The sequence below is a fragment of the Harpia harpyja genome, chromosome 20, assembly GCF_026419915.1.
Source record: "Harpia harpyja isolate bHarHar1 chromosome 20, bHarHar1 primary haplotype, whole genome shotgun sequence".
Lineage (NCBI taxonomy): Eukaryota > Metazoa > Chordata > Aves > Accipitriformes > Accipitridae > Harpia > Harpia harpyja.
The window spans coordinates 8215679-8222642 of NC_068959.1; the positions used below are offsets into that span (position 1 = coordinate 8215679).

The 6964-nt window shown below is 49.8% G+C and overlaps 1 long non-coding RNA gene across 1 annotated transcript; it reads left to right on the plus strand.

The window, feature by feature from the left end:
* Positions 1-3320: 3320 nt before the first annotated feature.
* Positions 3321-5948, plus strand: LOC128134491 (uncharacterized). Its single transcript, XR_008232764.1, has 2 exons — positions 3321-3458; positions 4379-5948. It is a non-coding gene; the product is annotated as an uncharacterized LOC128134491 (long non-coding RNA).
* Positions 5949-6964: the final 1016 nt, after the last annotated feature.

The following is a 6964-nucleotide window of genomic DNA, read 5'->3' on the forward strand; positions in this document are numbered from 1 at the left end:
CTTGCTCTTTGCTAGCCAGCAGTTTATTAAATTACACAGGGAGGGAATAGCATCCCCTGGAATGCTGTGCTAAGCATACTAAGAGTGGGAAGGAGGGGGCCATCCCGCACGATTTCGGTGACCAGGCTTGGGTTCTTGATCCCTTTGCAATCAATTCAGCGTATTAAACTCTGCCAGGGGATGATCCCAAGCCCCTAAGCGAGGCGCTTACCTATCCCCACTGGTCACACCAGGAAGCCATATTTCCCATGTGAGCATCTGATATTGCATGATAATGGATGTCTTCTGTGTGGGCATGTCCTGCAGCTTTGGGTGTCAGCCTGGAGCACAGAGTAAAAGTGCCCCTAGTTAAGTTTAAACTGCACACCCCCCCTCAAACCACAGAAAATCCAGCTTGCTGGGAAACCATCTGTAATACAGTCAGTGGGGTTGTGCAAGTGTGAACGAGAGCGGACTTCATCCACATTGTTTTTAAAGAATAGTCTCTGGTTGCCAGTCTCTGCACAAGGCAGAAAATAGAATTAAAGCTGAATCTTAAGGATTTTCCCATGGGAATCAGCTGCTTAAAGGAAGAATTACTGGATGCATACTCCTCAGGCTAGGTCAATGTTCAGTCAGCATCTGCTTTCTATCTCCATGTTGCAAGATGTGCATGAATGATAACGGTTCAGTTTCTTAAAGCTCCTGTAACCTGACTCTTCACGATCCTATCCACAGTGAACAAATTCATCTGCATGAATTTAAAGCACTTTTCCATTTGGATAACAACAGGTCACTGAAAAGGGAGCTGCATTTAGGATGACTGTACTTTAATTTTAGGTGTGCTCCTTAAAAAATACAATTTTTCTTAATGTTGCAGCACTCTCGTCTTGTGAGTCAAGTCTCCTGCCGGAGACACACAGTGGAGACACCACCATGTCATTCAACTCAGGCAAGTTACAGCTTGTATTGACTTCCATGCAGCCAGGTCATTTCACACCAGCTGGGTCTCTCTCCTCTTCATTTTTTCAATTGTATAGCAGCTCATTCAGATGTCTCCAAATACTGCCAGCTTTTTTGCATGTGGAATGGAGAACTACACCATCACTCCAAAAAAAAAAAATTGTTTTGCTAGATGTTCAAGTATCAAAAAAGCCCGAAAAGCCAGACAGTTGTGCTTTATCCCTGGTAAGACAGTGCCTATTCTTCGGTCACGCCTGGCTGCCAATGATCATAATAATACTGAGCAATTAGGCCTTTCATTTTCATTAGGCTAATTAATTGTTTGCACAGTGCCTTGAATATGGAATCATTTTCCTTTGGAAAGAATAAAAGGATTAGAATGGCTTCATCCCAAGATGCTCAGAACGTATTTTATTTATTTTATGGGAGAAAAATTCTCTCGCGCCCCAAATGCAAACCATATACTTGAGTGTTAATGCCTGCGCTGGGATGTTTACATCAGCAGAGATGCACACAGATTATACATATGTCCATCCATCTGCCTCCACGTTCCATATGGTATCTGAAGTTTCTGCTGCATGTCAATGAGTCCACAAAGAGGCTGGAGTCGTTGTCGCGTGTGTGCTGCCGGGTTTGTATGTATGTCAGCCGTTGTCAGACTCTGGAAGAGTGATGAACACATCCCCTTGGAGATCAGCTGTCCACGGCACAGACGTGTGCCAAAGGCAGCACCGCTATAATTACGAGAGCTGTATTATGATAGCACTCGGAGGGCAGAGCACTGGGGTCTATACGTGTACTGGAGACTGTCTCAAGAGGTTTATGCTTTACGTAAATCAAAGGCAAATGAAACCTGGGCTAGGATTTTGTGAAGAAGGGTACCCAGTGGGTACAATATTGCAGAGGCTATTGCTAGCTCTTTTTTATGTTTGGCCTATGCAGTGCCTCTTTGTGCTACCGTATTATTAAATATATATTTCATAGGAAATAGTTCCAAGTGTAATACAAGCTTGCAGAAAGCTGTTGCAGTGGAAAGTGAGGGAACGTATTCAGCTTCAGGTTTAAGGGAGAGGTGACCATCACACAAACTTCCAGCAAAATAGTTGCTGGATTTCCCCATGCCCTTCCTTCTCTCTGCCTCTGGTATAAGGCCCATTACGAGCCATCTGCAAGAGTTGAAAGTGAAAATTGTCCCCTGTGCTACTTTCTCTTCCTCTAAAGATCAGGGCACTGAGAACAGCCCTTGGTTAGAAGGGAGCATGAGAGGCCGCCCAGTATATGCTCTCAGCCACAGATGACCGTCCCATCTTAGAAACAGCCACTGGCAGAGATGTCTCATCTCCCAGGCAACCTGTTCCCCTGTTAACTATCCCGAGTACTGGAAAGATTTCCCTAATATCTGCCCCCAAGCATCTCTTAAATTCATCATCCACCTTGTCCTATCCGAGCTTACTGCTGCTATATCTCAGCCCAAATCAGGGCCACCCCCAACACGCAGGAAAGGAACGGTGGTGACGTAAAGCAGGGCCATACTTGGCTTTATGTTCCTGTCGTGTCTGAAGAGGTCGTTCCGTGTTCAGGCTAAGCCTGCAGAATTTAACTGAAGGTCGAACTCCTTTTGTTTATATAATTCGTGGATGTCTGAGTGTTGCTTCTTGGGCTTTGGACCTTCCCGCTGTCTAACTGTGCTGGGTAATGCAAATGTTCCTGACGTTAGTGCTGGCAGGCAACGGTCCCTGCCCCTATTCATGTCAAATGAGTAAATCCAGTATTTTGGGTGCAGCGTTTCACTTACTTTCCCTCCTTGGTGCCTTCTCTTCCCTTTTCTTCATGGTAAATATTCTGAGTGTCTTGCCTGGTCAATGAGAGAATCCCAAGTTTTGATTTTTCTTTCTGTCTTTCCTTTTGTGAATTTTTCTCAAGCTCAACTTTCCTAAGTAATGACTAGGGAGGAAGACAGTGGACCAGAACAGACATGAAGGAGTTTGGACAACTGTCCTAAATTAGAGGATAGGTTTAATTGGAAATCCTATATGCATCGCACTCTGTTATAGAGAGTTGGCTTTAACAGCAAATCTCTTGCAGCAGAGTGTCACTTCACTTCCATACATTACTTGAAATGCTTTATTAATTTGATGACCTCGTGGGCTCTCAGAAAAAGCCATTTATCAGTGTTTTGAGGAAAGAGAACTCCTCTGAGCTAAAGGGACTGTTTTGTTGCTCAGATTTATTGCTTGGCTGACTTAATTCACCATTCAAACATAATGATTTTTAGCTGCTGGGCAGTGGCCCTTTCAATGTTGAAACTAATTAACTGCTAGAACTCTTCTTGGTTAAGGCTGATTTCTTACTGTTTGTTTTTTTTAATCCACAGAAATAAAGCAAACATGATCCTTGAAACACAAGTTGCATGGACACAGTATCAGCACAGACACAGCATCCTGTTTAATGACTTTTTGTTACAAAGAAAGTAAGGCTGTCGTCTGTCCCTGCTGTTGACGTGACACTATACAAAGGTAAGATGAGAAAAGAGTCACCATCTGAAGACAGAAGAAAAGAGGGATGCCAGAATCATGACAAAGCCAGAGCTCGGAGAATAGCAAGCGAGGTCTCTGATACACAGCTAGGGATCCACAGCCATCAAAGATCTGAGCTATGGACCTTGCTGGCAGGTCAGGGTCAGTGGCTATGCAGCTGGGGAGTCCTTGCACCTCCCTCCCCTTCCTTCATCCCTGCCACTGCTGTTGCAACCTGTACTTCTGAAAGAACTGTGTACTTCATAGCTTGGATAGATCATAAGGACTGCAGTGCCTGCTGTCAGGACTTTGTCAAAACCTTGCGTGGGAGGAGAAGAAAGGGAAAGGGGGGTCGCTTGTTGTCAGGATGCAACCAGCTGCAGGAGGTTAAGCTACTGGTTGTTATCTCACCAGGGAATTCTGCTCATCGAAATATTTTCTGGGAAAAGTTTATAACCCCTGCGATATTTCATGGTGATGTCCAAAGAAGGCATAAACAAGTCTAGAAGTTCAAGCGCAGATAAATTCAGTGTCTGTTGTACTCCTCCCTACATTGTTTTTGTAAAGCACTGCTGCCCTGCTCTTTGCTCCGAGTCCGTAGGTGTGAATGAAATATAAATCACAGCTGTTAACTGAAAGTAGGGAATCCCTCGCTGGCTCCAGCGAGCTCTCCATCTGTCTTTGTTCCTGACAGTTTGATTACCTTTATCATCATCTTTAAATGCAGAGCTGCAAATACCATTAGTGGTCATAAAGAATGACAGTTCTTCCTGACATGCCTCAACCACAGTGTCCTCCTCAACTGGCAGCAAGGAGCACAGGCCAGCCGTCTTTCTCCTCCTGTGAGTTTGGGCTGGCAGTCTCAGCAGGCTGTCAGTTCACCTCCATCTGATTGTCTTCTTCCCTGCATTTCATTTCAGAGGTCTCCAGGATTTCCAGCCTTCTTCTGAAGCTTCACAGTCTAGTTGCTCATCCCTGGAGCACAGGAGTATAGAGGAGCATGCCTGCGTGTGTGATCAAGGAAATCTTACATCATTTGACTTGCTCTGAACAAAGGGGAAAGTGCAGAGGACCAGCTGCGTCTGGGAGAGAAGAGACCTCTGCTTCCCGTGGATGCTGGTGGAGCTCACCTGGCCTTGGCCAGCTAGGGGGGACGTCCAAAAGGATCATGAGGTTTTCTGTCTGCTAGTTCTCTAAGTGAACTAAGAGGACAGTTGATGAAGGTTTGTCATGGAGGGGGGTTGAATAAGAGAAAACAGAATTCGGTGGTTGGGATGGTACAAAATAGCATCTTGGGATATGTTGTACCAATCAGCTGCCCCATCTCTCAGCTCTCAGCCAGGGCATGTTCCAGCATCCCCTGGCCTGGAAAGGTGACTTAGAGGCAGGACAGGACACAGTCGGGGGGGCGGGGGGGACAGTGCTGAGGGCTGAGCGTGACCCCAAGGACGTACCAGGCATGGGGCCAATGGGGCAAACCAATTCTCTTTGGTCCCTGACATTTCTCTGTGCATCAGTGAAGCCACCCCTGGAAAGAAGCACACATCTGGTCCACGTGTCATTTGCCAGCCATCCCTGCTGATCTGTCCTTGCCTGCGAGCATCTGCCACAAACTGTCCTTGAAGCAACGCAGGGAAGCGCAGGGCCTGTCTTTGCTGCTGCTCTCATCTCGGCAGCCCAAGGCATTCAGTTTGTTTAGCTGAAAGGGGGCCTGGGTCAAGGTTTTTATGTGCCAAGCTGAATCCAAACAGCAAGAACACGCAGCTGAGCTCAGACCCAGGATTTGGGCTGCCAGTGACACCGGCAGGAGTGGCAGTACCACACCAGGGACCAGGGCAACGCGGACAGAGAAGAGGGATGCTGGTGGTGGATGGGATGGGAAGCCGTGGGGTCCCTCTCGTGCAGTCCCAGCCAGTTCTTGGGTGGTGGGGGCACATCACAACCAGGCAGCAGCGGTCCCCAAGGCAGGGCCGGGAGGATGCTCCTCGCCTGGAGCCCTGCACAAGCCCCCAGGCGTCTCGGGTACCGCTAGAGGCAGCTCTTGTTTTGAGCATGGAGAAAGCAGCCGGGCGCTCACCCACACTGAGCTGCAGCCCAGGGACTGTGCTGCAGGCAGGAGGGACAGGGCTGCTCCTGCTTGCCCCGAACAACAGCTCTTCCTCTGCCGATGACCCGCAACCCTTCGCCACAACCCACCCGGGGTCCCACAGCCCATTCAGCAGCGGCTTTTCTCCATGGTGGCAACTACAGTGTGTTCAAGCCTGGGTGGGCAAGGGGACACCCAGCACCGTGCCAGCCAACCTGAACCCAGGCAAGAAGGGTTTGTAGGGGACATGGGAGGCTCAGGGGGCTGAAGGCAGCACCTGGGAGCAGCGATGTCCGAGGGAGGAGGCTGGACTGAAAGCCATGTCCTCCCCGCACTGACAGTGATTCCCTGCCGCTGGCGTCCTGTGGCAGGAGGGCGGGAGATAAAAGCCGACAGGGAATGGATTTGGTTTGTCCTTCTTTCTTTGTAGATTAACAGATCCGGCTCTGACTGAGGGATTTAGTGATTACAGCGACTTAATTGCATGGGGAAAACATTTCCTAGCAATTACTTATGTGTCTGTCTTGGCTTGCTGGGTGTTTCCCTTCGCACCACGAATGGTGGGGACAGCCCTCGCACGGCACGCTGCCCCAGTGCTCGGGGACACAGCCGGCCCCAGGGAAGGGCAGTGGCAGCCTGGGGGGGACACACACGGCTGCACCCGCGCTCCGGCCGGGCCTTCAGGACAAGCCCTGCCGGATGGATGCTGCCCGCAGTTGTGCTCCTGCCTGCTGCATGCCTTGGGGAGCCTTGGAGCGGCTGGATCCGCTCACCCACCCTCCATTTGGCACAGGCAGCATGGGCAGCACGGGCAGTGCAGGCAGCCAGGCAAGTCCTCGGTGGCCGAGGAGGTCCTTGGTGGCCAAGGATGTCCTCGGCAGCCACCTCTGTTGCACCGGGGTTCAGCCTGGGTAATTTCCAGCATTGCTCTTTTTCGTTTCAGTGCAGCAGGAGAAGAGGCTTATGGTTGCCTTAAAGGAATAAACGATGCATAAAAATATTTGATCAATTAAGCCGAACGATTTGGCAAGCGCAGGCTCCCGCTGTACCCATCCTCCTCACAATTGCCTCATTATCCAGCCCTAAATCAAGCTGTCACAGCTTTTTTTGGCTTGGGGGGGAGAGGAAGGGAGGGAGGGAAGGAGGGAGCTGCTTTCCAGCATTCACTTCCAAAACAGAAAACCCTCTCCCAGAGCAGGGCAGTGAGTCACCGAGAGCATCCCCCCCACCCGCCTTCCCCCGCCACCCCCTCGCCGCTCGCTCGGATCTGCCTGCGCTGCTGCTCCTCATTAATTTGATTGCAGAGCGAGGAGCGGAGACGTGATTGCAGCAGCCAGAGCGAGGGCTGCGTTAGCCGGCGTGGGCTGGTGCGGAGGCTGCGGGGCTCCACGCCGGCTCTGCCTGGGACCAGAGGTGCCTT